We start from the raw sequence: 15,479 nt of genomic DNA on the forward strand, positions 1-15,479 counted from the left end.
CGGAAAACAGGATCCGTATCTTCGGCGGCAGGACACGCGATATCTTAGCTCGAATCGCCCGATTTTCCTCGCTTCCCCCTTGCCCCTCGCAGTTGCGCAATCTTGGGTACTTTGCTGCGATCATTCCGGAGACGCTCGAGGACCGACGCGAGTTGAGACTATCGAATCGGCGCATCGGGGAGATCGGATTCGTCTAGAATTCCGTCGGAAGACGACACGATTACATTCGAAAATATTCGGTGGCAACACGGTTCGTATAATTAGATTCGTTAAACAGCGAAGCAACGCTGGCTTTAAACTGGAAACCGTTTCCAGTTCATCACAGTTGCAACGATTCCTCCGATCTCGAATCGCATCATCGTTGTTTCCCGAAACTCTCGAGTTCGTTGGTATCAGCTCTCGAATGCCAGCCGAAGATTAACAAGGGAGAATCAACTCGGTTTCAAAGTCACCGTAAAATTCGATGAAACAAAGTCAAGTTCCAAAGTACTTCGAAGCTTTCTTCCACGGCGAAGCGAACCAACCCCCTGCCGGACGATAGAGCGAACCGGTTGCTACCCCATCCCGGACCTTCCACTTTTTCTCTATCCTAAAGAGATACACAAATCCCCTTTCCCGGGGCGGAGCGGTGGAAAGAGGGACAAGGACGACGGAAGTCGAAATTCCTTTTCCCGTGGCCGATACGCCGCCGCCGCCGCACGCCGCACGCCGCACGCCGCACGCCGCCCCCTGCCTCGCCGCGAGTCGAGTGTTTACTCGCGTGTTGGAGTTTCTGTCAGTGTCGCGCGTCCTCCCCCCGGCAAACAGATCGATCTTCGGCCTCGAACGGCGCCGCTTTTCACCGATTTTCGCCCGGCAAACGACAAAACCGATCCCTCGGGGCCTGTACCCGGCCGCCAGTTCCGCGCCGGATCGAAAGACGAGCGAGGATATTCGGGGGAAACGGTCCCGGGGAAGCCCCGCTTTAGGCTGCGGCTACGCGAGGCGCGTTTCCCGACGAATAAACATCTGAAGATCCACTTTGTACACACTCTCGGGGATCGGCGATGGATATTTGATCGCCGGAACGTATCGAATTCGTCGGGACACGCATCCACTGTAACCACAGCCTTACGCACGCGTTCGCAAACACTCGCTACACACAGAGACACGCACAGAGACACACACAGACACACACTGGTTTGGATATCGGACGGACAGGACTCGGTTTCGGGGGAAAGTCGATTCCTCCGTTCAATTTCACGGGGAATCGCGCGAGAGGGTTGAACGATCGTTACCCGGGAGGGGAGGGAAATGGTTCGTAGAGACGCTACGGAAACGTGGATCGCCGCGGATTGAAGCTCCCAGGGAGGAGGGAGGAATGTTTACCATGCCAAGGAGGTTTCTGGGGGTCGCTCTTGTATCGGGGGTTGTAGGTTCGTCGAAAAACCGATCGAAACGGTCGGGGGAGCCATTAGCTTTCAATTAGAGGCGGGATGCGTGCGAGGGTGGTTCGAATCCTAATGAGAACCGTTGGTTCGTTCGAGTCGGATCGGGGGACGAACGTGTGACGGTTGCTGGAAGGTTTTCAATGGAGTTCGTCCCGGTTCGGGGGGATCGGGGATCGCCGGGGCGAAGTCCAATCAATCGTACACGGGCGGTTTGGCCGCGGGATGGTAGCGGCGAGGGGTAGCGAGAGAAGGATGCTACTTACATGTCCAGTTTCGGCCACGTTGAACGACCGGCCTAGGTAAGGACTGGCAGGAGCGGTGCGGCGCGTGTCAACGTCCGAGGACGCGGCGTGCTGTCCCAGACACCCGGGGAATCACAGCCAGCGTTTCCTCTTTCCGCGGACGTCGATGCTCTCGGCCGTCATCTTGAGTCACTCGAGGCACACAATCACGGCGTACCGTTTCACCGCCCACCCCGAACGGAATTGTCACTGTGTTTCGGCAGCAGGCTGCTCTAGCGGGCCAGTCGAGCCTGGACCAGTTCCTCGCCGCTGAACGAGCCCCTTGTTTGTCCGTGGGTAACTCTCGGAGCGAGAGGAAAAGAGAGAGAGAGAGACGGATAGAGATAGAGAGAGAAAGAGAGAGAGAGAGGGAGACGGTCGGCGAGGAAAGGGCGACGTCGAGCGGCCACGGAAGAAGGCAGGTCAGGTTTGCGCGCGAGCAGGCTGCGCTCGGCGATTCCCCGGATCGCGGAGAGAGATCGTCGGCCCGTGCGACGGCCGGGCGGACAGCCGTCGATCGCCGCACACCTCGGCGAGAGCACACTTTCCTCGCGACGAGAAAGAACCGTGCCAGGCGAGCCGGTTCGCCGCGAAACGAACGCGAACCGGAGGACGAACGCAACGGACGAACGAGGCGGCTGAGACCACCGTGGAAGGAGTAGGAGTGCGAACAACGACGGATAGATAGGGGTGGTGGTACGCCCGGTAGTGGTGGTAGTGACGGTGCCGGTGGTGGTGGTGATGCCGGCGGCCGGGTGGGGGAAGCGATTTGGGTGGCGGGCGAATGAGGCTGGCTCGCAGGCCCGGTGGTGCTGTTAGCTTCCTTGCTCGCCTGGCTGTTCCTCTGGCTGTTCCTCTGGCTGTTCCTCTGCCTGTCTACTTGCCTGCTGGCCTCACTACCTTGCCTGCCTTGCCTGGCTCGCTCGCTCGCTCGCTCGCCTTGTTTACCTGCCTGCCTACCTCGCCAGCTAGCTCACTTTTGCTCGCCTCCGCCTCTGCCTCTCCGACTCTCTCCGCTCCGCCTTGCTCTCTCGCTCTCTATCCTTCTATTTCCGTCTGTCCCCGCTCGCTACCCTACCTCTGTCTCTTTGGCTGCGCAGGACCCGCCACGACCCGGCCAAACCCAGACACCCAGCGTGTAGGTACCGTGGGCTCGCTCGCTCGCTCGCATTCGAGGTAGCTCCAGCCACCCCAGCTGCTCCATCCCCACCACGCGACGAGCCACCCTACTGGCGGCAGGGATGTAGCGGCGTCGCCTGGCGCCACCGGAACCGCTCCTGGAAATTGAGATATTCTTAGGGACGTCGCGTCACGGGGGCATGCCGAATGATTCGCGCGCCGGGGATCGCGCCGCGGGATTCTTGGGATTTCCGGGCGAAAGGGGCCGCCGGCGTGCCGTGGTCAACGGCTGGACGGGTGTCGAGGTGTCATCCGTCGGTTGGAATGTTTATGAACGCAGGCCATCATACGGGTGACTACTGCTCGCTGGACTTACATCGTCGGCTGGATCTGTGCAACCGCTTTGCAGATTTAATGTAACGCCGGCGGTCGATGAACTGCTCTTGATAACGTCTTAACTCTCGGTCAGCTGGAGATTCCTTGTATCACCGTCGTCCCGAGTAACGAAGACGCCTAGGGGAGAATAGACTTCGAATAGAATTCAATTCCAAGGAAGAAGTAATAAGCAAACGTTAGACCAATACTCACGGTATCCCTGTTCCTCCTGCAAACTGCGATCGACGAACACTAGCCCGCTGAGCTGCAAAAGAAATGTTTCGACTGTAAATCGCTGCGAACCGAGAAACTGAAGAACGGAGAATTCCCGAATGTTGGGAACGTTTCGTTCGATTGAAAGGGGTGAATGCGTCCCGATCGGCGCGAGGCGATTGCCAGCTGCGGAACTGCAACTGCAACCGTTCATCGATGGGATATTAGTAAAATTTTATTTCGAGCACGCGGGGGTCGGCTATTACCCTCTACGGGCGAAGAAAAACGCGACACCCGCCGCCCCTCCGGGCCGAGTAGGAGGAAAGCGACCGAAGACACTGCTCGTCCTACTTTCTTGCCTCTTATCCGGTTGCTTTTTGTTTCTCGCTTCGCAAATGGCCCTCCCCCGCGCCGCGCCGCGCCGGCCGAATGGCCTGCAATCAAACACAGCGTACAGACAGGGGAAGAGCGACGGGGGCGAGCGTTCCCGGCGGCGGAAAAATTTTCGGTGGAACAGCTTAAAGGGAATAATTATAAGAGCGCCATCGATATCAGTCGCGGGAGTATTACCCGCCGCGCATAAATTTCCGCCGGCAGGACCGTCGGGCTTTTCTTCCGCGTTTCGTCCTGCCTCCCGCCCCTTCGCCGCCGTCGCCGCCGCCGCCGCCGCCGTCGTCGTCCCGACCGGAAAGGTCCCCGGGCCGAACTCCTCGCTAATCAATTAAGAAGAATAATCGTCCACGTTTAGTTGAGAGGATAACAATTACCGATATCAAAACGACGTTGATAAAGCTTCGTTAAAACGATTCGAACCCTCCCGACGGGGGCGGAGGAGGGAGAATTATCGATTCGCGGGGCCGCGGCGCGGTGATGCGACGGCTCGCCTCTTGAATTAGTTAGACAACAACAAGCCGCAAAGCTGGGCCTGCCGATGGATGCTAAGTAATTGGCGCACTTCAACGAAAACGTCGCTTATGCAGATCGTCGACGACGACGACGGCGACGAGCGGGGCGGGACGAGGACGGAGACGCCGCGCGGCACAGGGAAGAAACGAGAGTTCGATTCGCGCAGTTCCGGCGTACGGATCCGTAAGGATTCCGTGCTCCTCGGCGAACCGCGGAACAGCAAAACAACCTGACGCAGGGGGAGAATCGATGAAGCCGGGGAACGCCGGGGAAACGGTCGAACGTCGAACGTTCGCGCGGCATCCGATTATGAGACCGGGCCCCGAAACTTTGATTAGAAACGGACCGACGATCGCTGCTTCCGATGGAGCCGAAAGATTTCACCGTGCGCCTGGGCGAGGCGAGGCGAAGCGTGCAACTCCCTGGCCGGAACCGTAACCGCGAATCCGAAGCCGTGCATCATCCCATTCGCGAGATTGTTCCGCTCGAAGAGCACATAATGATACTAAATTTCAGGACGCGCGGGAAATGGGTCCGTACTTTCGGCGGTCTTCGGCGAAATTCGTGCGGCGAACGTGTTCCGGCTACGGCGAGTGCGTTCCCAGCCTGAAACGGGGCAAGTTTTCGAGAAAAAGTCTTCCATTGTTGTTCGTAGGGTTGTCAAATGATTCGAGGGAGATACGAGGGAGCGAGTATCGCTCGCGCGTCGAGCTTGTACCGCGGGAGACGAGCCATTCTTCGAATCCGATGCGAATCGGGCGACTATCTCGACGAAGTTTCCCTTGTTTACCCTCGAATCACCCGACGCGCGGGTAACCAGTAACGCAATTAGCGGTGAGGAATACTTACACCGATGTTATAAGCAGGTTACTGTTTACTCTGCGTCGGAATCCTCTAAATCGCCAACGCTGCACCGTACACGAACCTATTCCCTAGTGGTAGCCACCCCTGTAAACAGGAATCAGGTTTCTTTAATCAAGAGACAATGAGCCGGTTTGAGAATAAGGATGATGTTCTCCTTAATTGATACAATTATATAATTATATATCAATAATAATTTACTTCTCTCTTCTCTTCTCTCTCTCTCGGAATTTATTAAATCCCAGCACAGTTCACAGCTAACAAATGTAACTGAGCTTATTCGCGAAGATAGAAACACAGCAACTGCATCTACCAGCAAAAATAAAAATATTCAAGTATTTTTCATATATACAAACGTATGTTTCAACACTAGAACTACCAGAGTCAAAATGACCCATCTGTTACAATTATTGAAAAAGTACAGATGCTTCTGTGAGAAATCGTTAAACTTGATTTAGTAACACTCTTACTGAGACATAATCCAATTGAAATCTTAATAAATACAGTTAGAAGTTCTATAAACAAATATAGAAAAGTCAGTGCAAGTGCTTGGTAGTCCCAAGTGATAAAATAAACTACACATTAAAACAAATACCGTGAAACTGAAATCCCACACAATTCCAGCTCTCGGCGCGCTAGAATCTAGCCGAGCACGTCCTCGTCCCTTATTGCAACATCCTAAAAATCATTTCTGCTGTCGTTACGATCGAAGCCAGTCTTCAACCCGCAACATTCATTTCTGTCGAGTGGCGAGCACGGTTCCGTGCCGGAGGACTGTAGCTGACCCGGGCCCGCGGGAGGAGCTTCCGTTTATGGTCCCGGTGTGTTTATTGCCCCGGTATTTCGTTACCGCGGAGCAGACATCGGATGTAATCCTCGTACTAAACGGGTCCAATTGGCGAGGAGGCCGGCGTTAAATTCGAGACCGGCTGTGACCGGCAGTTCCCGGTGATTGAAAGTGGTCCCAGGTTCTTGAGCGGCGCCTTACGGCACTAACGACAACGCCAGCCGTCCCCCACCCCGCTTCGCGGAGCGCCGCCGATTCCGCCCCTCCGACCGTGGCCCTCTTTCGCCCCTCTCGCCGGGTCAAGCTCCGCGATCAGCATCGAGCTGCACCGACGTATATCTATTCCAGCGTGCCGTGCTCGATGAGTCTGCTCGAAATTACTCGGCGAAGACGCTGCGAGGGCCGATGATCCAACGACGACCTCCGCCGAGGGCGGACGCGTTACTCGAACGACCGTCACCGTCGAGACGTGTTTCTTCCGAGGCGAGGACTGGGGGAGAAAAATTCGTTAGAGAACTGGGGAAACTGGAAATCTGAATGTCTTCGGAATGGGGCAGTTCGCAATGCGGAGTTGGAGAATTTGAAAGTTCGAGGGGTCTAACGCTTTGCTGTAAATATTTGTCTTGCGTTAGACTCGGAGGAAGAGTGGACACTCGAGAGGTGACTCTCGGTCGCTTGTTTTCGTGTAGACTCGTAAAGAGGAATACGTGATATTGAGCTGGATAATGTCGGTACATGGAGTATTCTAATAAATTTGTTCTTTAACCCTTTGCGGACGAATGTCGATGTTATGCGAGATGAAAGTTTCAGGTTTGGAAGACTAGACGAATGATTTGATTCGGACAGCGAGAGATCGGTAGTTCTCTTCTTTTATATTAAGCGATTGGTGTATAATTTAACTGTCTCTAAAGGTTTACATTTTATGGAATCTCCGTTCGCAAAGGGTTAATTTACGCGTTCTCATTAGTTCCAAAGAAAAATGGAAGACTAGACTAGGATGCACTTAATCCTACCAGATCCGAGACTGATCACAGTCGACGCCTAAAAGGAACTATAACTACTCTAATCTAGAGTTAATTTGCGTATGTTTTCTCATTAGTTTCAAATAATGTCTACGCCTCATAGGAAAGTGTCGAATACTTCTAACGAAAAGCTTCCGAGTGCAAAGGGTTAAAGACTCCCCTGTCGCGAGGGAGTCATTCCGAAAAGCGACGCGAATAAAAATAAATTCGCGGGACACGTGACTCGCGGGCGAAGGGAGAGCGCGGCCCGGCGGGGCGTCCGATCGATCGAACACCGAAGAGACTAGTTGATATACAAACTAGAAGACAGCGAACTTGCCGGGGCGATAATTATCTCGGGACTCGGGGCGCGGAGCAGTTCGCGGCAAGTTATCTAAGCAAGCGGCAACTTCCGAGATCTCTTTTCTCCGGGGACGGAACCGTAATCGATAACAGGTTTCGCGGCCCGGGACAAAAAGTCCCGATCCGCTCTCCGCGCTCCGCGGGCAAAAATACTTGAACGCCGCTTAATATTAAAGCCCGGTGGTGCCCCGGCTGCTGGGAATTTTCGGCGGCGGCGCTCCACGGCCGGGCATCGATCACGCGTTCCCTTCCATTTTTTTCTTTCCTTCCTCGCTGGCCGGCGCGCATCAATTCCTAAGCATCGCGCCGTGGTCCTCGGCAGCAACGCCGGAAGCGGACGCATCGATCCGGATCGGAGGGACGTCCACTCGATTAACACTTTACCGACCGATAGCCCATTAATCGGCTTTTTACAACTGACGCTCAGTCTGAGAATCTTGAGCGACTGGGCCGTGAGAAAAGCGTGTACGCGACTGCGTGAATTTTAATTACGGACGAAAGATGCGAGTGAGAATGCAAGGGTAAGAAAGACAGCGAATGGGGGTGCGCGTTTAAACCGAAACAGAGCCGGCGCCAGGGTGAATCTGTGGCTGAGCGGCCGGTTGGTAAAGTGTTAACGTAACTTCGACGATCCACGGACACTGCGTTCGAAAGTAGGATGGAAATTAGACTGGTATTCCTTTCGCTGCGTGTTTACGTTTGACGCGTGTGCTTTGAAGTCCCTCGACGCTCGGAGGACTGTCTGTCTGTCTTCTGATTACACTCGTTCTCCGAATCATCGTGCTCCGTGTCACCGCACTTGCCCTTCAGCTCGGAAACGTGGAAAGACATCGCCTGTACAGAACGTTGGTGTTACATTAGTACCAGTCTCTATACGAGTTACAGTGCTGCGACGCTATTAACACTAGGTTTACAGGCATTTATTGTACAGTTTATTCTATTTCTCCTGGGTAAGTTGATATTCGTTCATTTAGATTTTGGAAATTGTAGATGTAGGAACCAATCAATTGGATCAACGAAAACCGATTGAAACATTTACCAGATAATGTTTATAAAATTCGATCTGCGTGAAATTGACGCGTTCCGTAAACCTAGTGTTAACACGAAACCGATACCGCGGGAAGACTGATCCGCTCGGCGACGACAGCGAACGAGGCACGCGTGAAAAGAATCCTCCCGGCGGTGGGCCGTCCGGGAGACTTCTTACCGGCGACGCACGGCGCTTCCTCCGGTAGTATTACCCTTCTTTCCATTCGGTTTCCCGCGGCGCGGCCGGAAACGAGATAATTCTCGAACCGCGTTCCCGTTCTAAGAATAACGGCTCGCGGCCCTTTGTTCGCCGCGCGGCGCGCGTTCCTCGTGCTATTTTCGAGCCGGCCCTGAATTTTAATGAGCATTACAATCACGCGCCGCCGTCGCGAGGAGAGTCCGAGGGAGAAGGAACTCCGGGGAGTCCCCCGCGCGCGACGAGAAAAATCCACCCTCGACCCCCGCGGAGAACGCGCCGCGTCATGCACTTGTTACGCGAGTGGCCGGCCCTGTTGCAAATAATTGTGGACGCGAGCTGGTTCCCGGATCGGCCGCAACGCCGGCCGGCCGCTATTGACCCGAGAGGTCTAGGTTCTGTCCCAATACACCCGGAAGAACCCCGATGATCCCCGGGGTCTCTTGATGGAACTTCGCTGGGATTCCACGGTCCGCGGCGTCTCCCTGCGGAGCCTCGAAGGTTCCGCCTATCCCCGGAGTCCTTAATGGAGATCGACGATATTCGAAGTCTATCGGAGGTTCCACGAGGGCCCTCGGTGATAAACTGGATCCCCGCTCGCTCGCACGCACAAAATTCCTCGTGCTTCTTGAACGTAATTACGCCCTCGCCTTGTAGTCTGTCGAGACTCGACGGAGACTCCTAACTCGCTTCTTAGCTCGTTGCGGTTGAATTTCGTAGGTGCGTTCGGTTCAACTGTTTATCGTTAACGCGTTGAATGCCATGGGGGTCACCGGTGACCCCCAACCGAATTGAATTACCGTAGTTCATTCAATTAAACGATGGTTATTTGAAGATATTTCTATATTATAGACAATGATGCGGTGATATTCAGCTGGATGAACATGTAATAATAACGCAATTCAATTAAATGATTCAATAGTATGTTCTTTCCATTTCGTGTATTTTGCTCTGTAAAATCGTGCGGCATTCGACGTGTTAATAATGCATTAGTAAAAGAGAACGTTCCATTTCTAGATTCAGTATAAACAAAAAGGTTTCCTTTAAACTGAACGCAGTGGCGTTTATGTTTGTTGAACCGTATTAGAAAACTTCGCCTCGTCTGATATAGATATTGTAAGGCGAGTTGACACGTCGAACGCAGGATTTCATAGAGCAAAAGGTACACAATGGAAGAAATACAATATTAAATCATTCTATTGAATTGCATTATTGCACGCTGACCTCGCTCAGTGTCACCGCATTTGCTAGCATTGTTTATAATATAGAAATGTATAATCGTCTTTCAATTGAATCAACTACAGTAATCCGATTTGGTCGGGTCACCGGTGACCCACGCATTCAACGTGTTAAGCAACTTTACTGTTATCTGTTACGACTCAAGGTAAAAGATACTTATCTCAACGCTAGAACTACTAAACGGCTCAAACCACCCATTCCCAATTTCTTCTATTACAATCGTCGACTCAACGGAGGTCATTCTTCTCTAAGACATTCCTACATAGTACCGAGTCGCCAAGATTACACGCCGAGGAATCGAATTATAATCCCATCTTCTCGCTAAAAATCCTTCGAGTCTCGGCTGCGGTCCGCGTCGAGGGCAACCCTGGAAAAAGCGAAACGTTAGTTTAAATACCACTGAAAGAATCTCGACAATCAACTACCATCGAGTGTCCATTCACGGGCGCTTCAACAACTCCGGAGTGCACAGTTGTTCCAAGAATCCGAAACTCCGCGCTCGCGGGGTATGAGTTTCTAGACACTCGAAGAAAGTACTTGCACAATATACGGAGCGGGCGGCAGCGGAGGCGGCGGAGGCGGCGGAGGCGGCGGCGGGTCCGATGGAAAAGGGACGGTTCGATCGTGAAGATAAATCCTCGCGATTCTTCTCGCGGTGGCAGCATTTCAATCCCTCCGAGCATCGAGAAGCGAGACACGGCTAATCGAGCGTGGACTGATCACCGTCCCGGCGCACGGAGCTGACCGGCGGGCGGCGGCGGCGGGGGCGGAGGGTCGCGCACGATATTCAAGCCGCGCCTTTGTGCTCTCGTTCCTGACCGTCGGCGATTTCGCGCTGCGCTTACATGCCGCTTTGTCCGGTCTCGTTAAATGATGTATCGTTCGCGGCGCACCGGCCGGCTGGTTGGCTGGCTGGCTGGCTGGCTGGCTGGCTGGCTGGCTGGTTGGGTCGAGCAGGTAACGGAGTCACTCAAAAATTTACCCTCGCTAAACCGATGACATTTTTCTTCGTTCCTGTAAGCGAGCAATAAACGCGCGAATAGATGAATACAAACGTTCGACGTTCGATTCCCCGATGAAACGTGCCAGTCCTATCAACCGAGCTCCGGCCAATTGCGACCGGCTGAAGGGGTTCCGTCGGGTTGATCTTTGAACGTTTGGATTCGCCGGGATTCGGTCTTGTTAATCTTTAGGTGGAAGTGGCTGGGTGTCACTTGACATAGAAACTCTGATCGATTCCCGGTAGCTAATGACGCCGGCGGATTCCGAGCTGCCGGTTCCTACCGTTAGGTCTAACGATCAACCCCTTGTTACTTCTTTCTTGGCTAGCTTGTCGTTCGCGATGAAGGCATAATGGACGCGTGCAACCGAAGCAAAGAGGATTCGGTGCTTTCACGGCCTGGATTATTGAAATTTCGGCAGCTGTGTCCGGTGGGAGAGTGTTCCCAACGTTTCGTCGTTACTGCCATCGGAGGAGCAAAGACGCATTGATAACGGTGTGTGTAACGATGAAGAAACTAGTGTATTTGATCCAGAACACGAGTGAGCCGATATAAAGATAGTCTTCCTTGATACACCGTTATCAATACGTCGTTGACCCCTGAAGCCAGCTGCAGCGGCGAATCGTTGGGAACGCTTTTCTACCGGCTCCCACGAAAGCCAAGTTTCAATGCAACAAATCAAAGAGAGCCAAGCGAACTTTAATTGCCCCGAGGCAAATGAAGATCGGGCTGAACGCGAAACGGCTGGGAATAAGAAAAATCGCCGATGTTTCGCGGTGGAGGTTACCGAGAGGGGAAATCCGGCGGGCCGCGCAGCCGGTTAATCGCGCGTGAGATCGTCGCCGGAATCAAACAGGCCGATGATCACTCTTTACGAGGGCGGGTCGCGAATTACACGGGACTCGGGATCGGACCGGGAACAGTCGATCCGGGGGAGGGCGCGGCGGCGGGTTCCGAGAGGAGATTAGCAATGTCGGGGCGAGGTACGTTCGCGCGAAGATTAGATACACCGGGCAAAGGTGTAGTTAACCCGGGGTCTAGCCGGCGCTGATATACTAATTGAATTAGTTATTTCGAAGCGGAAAGTTAAGGGCACGTCTGCGCCAAGTTTTCAACCAGAAATAACTCGGCGAATCGACGTGCTCGCCGGCCGGAGCCGCGAAGCTCCGGCGAGGCTCCAGCTCGCGCGCACGCCCCGGAAAGTTCTTATTAACCAGAAGGTTTCGTTTGATATCGAGCATGAGTATTATTTAATTATCAATTCGGCGGGGGGAGCACGGAGGTCGGCGGCCATGCGCGATGCGGCCTCGGGTCGACGTTGGATTCTACAGCGCGTTTCAAACGAACGACGTTCGAGTCGCTTAGAAACCGACGCGGTTAGATGCGGAACAGGACAGTCGAGGACATTCATGATTTGTGAAATGATTGTACGATATATTAAGGGCTTTCTGGCCTAGAACGAAAGAAGCCGGTGAATCCTTGAGTAACTGAAAGGAATTTGAAACTTAGAAAATTGTCAGAAAATTGAATTTGAAACAAAATTGAGAAAATCGAGCCAGAAGCTTAGAATTTCGATAGCGATCGATTCGCTGACGCGTTGTCGCGAGAGTCTTTAGACAAAATTGCTATATAATATTGCTTATATAATATTCTTCCTCGGCAAAGTGAAAGACGCTGGGAATAATTGTGGATGACCCGGTACCGGAGATTCCGTAACACGCGCTTTGTCTGGCTACGTTAGCTACTATTTCCATTGCACATCAATCTTCCGATTGTAATTGTTCCCGAGCAATTCGGAAGCGCCTGTTATCGGTTACCACCGCGGCAGTCAGCGTGTTAATTAATGTGTATCGATCCAACGGTAAATTAAGAACGTATAACTAAATCCTGGCGCAACTCGCGACGTCGACGGCCATCGCCGCTTCTTCGACCGACGCGCGATCGATGGAGATCGCGAAAAGATAGCGTATCGGAGAGACGGAGGAAAAATTCGATTGTCGCTGATGGGAATGAGCCACCGTGGATATTTATGGATATTCGATTTGAACGCGATCGATTCTTTTCCTCTCCGCCCGGCGAATTTACATGACCATTGTCGACGCATTACATTTACAGTCCGCTTGTTTTCCCCGCGAGCGAGTGCTCGTCGATAAATCGATCGGCCGGTCGGTTATGCTCCGTATAAAAGTGCCCGTTAAAATATTCGACCGGGTGTTTACGTCGCGGCCGTGTAAAACGCGAATTACGGAGTATCCGGTTCTCTTCTGTTCCCGGTCTGTTCCTCGTGCGCGGAGAATAAAGGGAATCCGTGCAACGACGCCCTCCGACGCCGTTGAGTCTTCGTCCCGAAATGTCCCACTGAAAGCATTAAAGGCATGAATTACTCGGCCCGCTGAACGTTAATTAGGAAATATTCTGGACGACCGCAGATCGCGGAGCAAGCGGCGCGCACCCGCTCCGAAAATATTTCGCTATTGATTCGCTGGTAATCCGGGAATCATGCGATAGTCTTCTAGTGTACGCTAAAAGCTTCGGATTAATCGAATGACGACGATGCTATTGTTCAGTTGTCAAATCTTTCCATCCGCTTCGCGGAATACCGAATTTCCGTGGAGGTAACGACGGAAATATAGGTGGCGTGTGAATAAATATAGGAAAAACCAATATACGTCGATCGTTAACCTCTGGGGTAAACGTAGGCGAACGGTTATGGAGATATATAATCTTCCCCTTTTTAATGAGTCGTCAACGATGAAGTAGCTTCGTCGAGCGCGGTTGCGCAAGGAATCATAGCACAAGAAGCTAAACGCGATAGAACCGAATTTGTCACAACTCGAGAAGTTCGCGGTCCCGCTGAAACACGAGGGATCACGCGAGACCGCGAGAAGGAAAGAGACACACACCTACGGCATGCTCGGCTAAAGCTGGGTCATTTCATTTGCAAGGAACGGATATAGAGATGCAGTGATACCGTACGACGATCCAAGCGGTCTCGCGTGTGCCGCTCCTAAACAAACGCCGCGCCTCCTGTCCTTGTGTCGCGGCCTGCGGCATCACAGGCTTATTTGTCCGTCCCCCACCGGTGTCCGTCGCAGAATACACAGCAAATCTTAATCATAAATAAACATTTATGTTGTATCAGTTATCAGCGAATACACGTGATGTTCGGTGACGGTCGCCGGTGTCCGTCGCAGAGTATACGGTAAACTTCGATAAGCAAACGTTTACGTGTCAATTATCGGAGCAGCGTGAAACTTAGCGACGGTCACCGGTGACCGTCACGGTGGTGAACGTGCCAATAGTACCGAGTTTTTGTATTATACGTTGTATCGACATACCTGCGATTATGTTTCGGATTTCGCGAGACAAACTTTGGGAACGCAGGAACAAATTGCTCCATGTTTAGACGAAAGTTGCGAGAAGTTTCGTCCAGCGGGAGGGACAATTAAAATGCGATAAAACATTTTATTAGCGTGGCCGTTAATGATCGCGAAACTTCTCGCTGAAAGGACGGCGACGTTAACTGGATACACTTTATTCCCCGGTAAGCTGAAATCGGAATAATTGCACAGGAATTACTGTTTCCCCGGGCGAAGAGATGTACAGGGTGTTCGATAATACCCGGATCTACGGGGGAAACAATATCAAATACTGCCGGGAAGTTCTGCGATTTTCTCGGGAGTACCGAAGAAATGGGCGAAGAATTATTTGACGCGCTATGCATAAAATTTGGATTACTCTGAAGGAAATATTTCTGCTTTTGAATCAATTCTGAAAACGTATGAAACACTTACTGTCGGATGCTTAAAATAGTCTCTGCTACGTGTTTCTGAAAATAATGATAAGCAAGGACTTATAAATCTACAAATAGAAAAATTCATTCGATTTTTGTCAGCTGGAATAAGTTGGTCACGGGTTATATCCGTCATATGTAATTCTTTTAATAGACTAGAGCACGAATAAACTAGGATACAACGTGGAAACATTTTGTTTATATTTCACGTTGCTCATTTGTTTCATATCTTTCAAATTAAATGTCCCTTGTGATCATTATTCGTGGAAATATCGATGAAGCGCAATTTAGGAGACCGATAAAGCAATTCTCTCCTACTGTGAGTCAGTGACGCTCATCTTGGAGCTGGACGGACGCGTGTCTCCCTCTTTGAGGGACACCGGAAGCAGCTAATGATTCGGCACGATAGAAATTGGATCGACTCATGGAACCATGGGCTTGCAATGGATTTCTCGTAACAGAAGAAGCTTCATTCGAAAAGCGAAAACTGTAGATTGCCAATGACCACCGCTGCTGCAGAAAATAGTGGCATCGCGTGTTTGGTTTGTGGATATGTTTTCGTCCAGTGATCGCGTGTTGATTGGCCAGTATTTGTCCGACTACTGTCAGACGCTGTTTCTCACTCGCACGAACATATAGAGTACAGATACTACAATGATTGCATCTACTGGGAAAGTTATCGCTCCAGGGATAAGTTTTCTGTAACTCTCAGGCGTGGCGCAGACGTGAGTGATGACCACGATCAGTCGAACTAAAAGTTTAAATTTATGACTGTCCGAATTCGTTGCGACTCGGACTTTGACAACTTATTTCTGGAGATTGACTGCCTTGATGGGGCTCACGAGAGAATGTAATTTACTGGCGAAGGATATTAAAGAAAATAGA

General features: G+C 52.0%; 1 protein-coding gene across 6 annotated transcripts in view; it reads right to left on the minus strand.

Annotated features, from left to right (window-relative positions):
* LOC116434797 (uncharacterized) overlaps window positions 1-14,275 on the minus strand; it is a 60,524-nt gene extending 46,249 nt beyond the window's left edge. The window contains exons 1-11 of one of the 6 annotated variants that reach the window (XM_076367382.1): window positions 14,140-14,275; window positions 13,705-13,910; window positions 10,646-10,814; window positions 8,034-8,170; window positions 5,781-6,462; window positions 5,387-5,494; window positions 5,174-5,272; window positions 4,671-4,930; window positions 3,419-3,470; window positions 3,207-3,343; window positions 1,694-2,988 (exon numbers count right to left, since the gene is read on the minus strand). The gene's annotated coding sequence lies outside the window, so the exon portion shown is untranslated. Of the gene's footprint in view, window positions 1-1,693; window positions 2,989-3,206; window positions 3,344-3,418; window positions 3,471-3,684; window positions 3,779-4,670; window positions 4,931-5,173; window positions 5,273-5,386; window positions 5,495-5,780; window positions 6,463-8,033; window positions 10,168-10,225; window positions 10,616-10,645; window positions 10,815-13,704; window positions 13,911-14,139 lie in introns of those variants that run through there. The other 5 variants (XM_076367381.1, XM_076367383.1, XM_076367380.1 and 2 more) reach the window with 5 other exon arrangements.
* Window positions 14,276-15,479: the final 1,204 nt, after the last annotated feature.

The sequence above is a fragment of the Nomia melanderi genome, chromosome 4 (genome assembly GCF_051020985.1).
Source record: "Nomia melanderi isolate GNS246 chromosome 4, iyNomMela1, whole genome shotgun sequence".
NCBI classification, from domain to species: Eukaryota; Metazoa; Arthropoda; class Insecta; order Hymenoptera; family Halictidae; genus Nomia; species Nomia melanderi.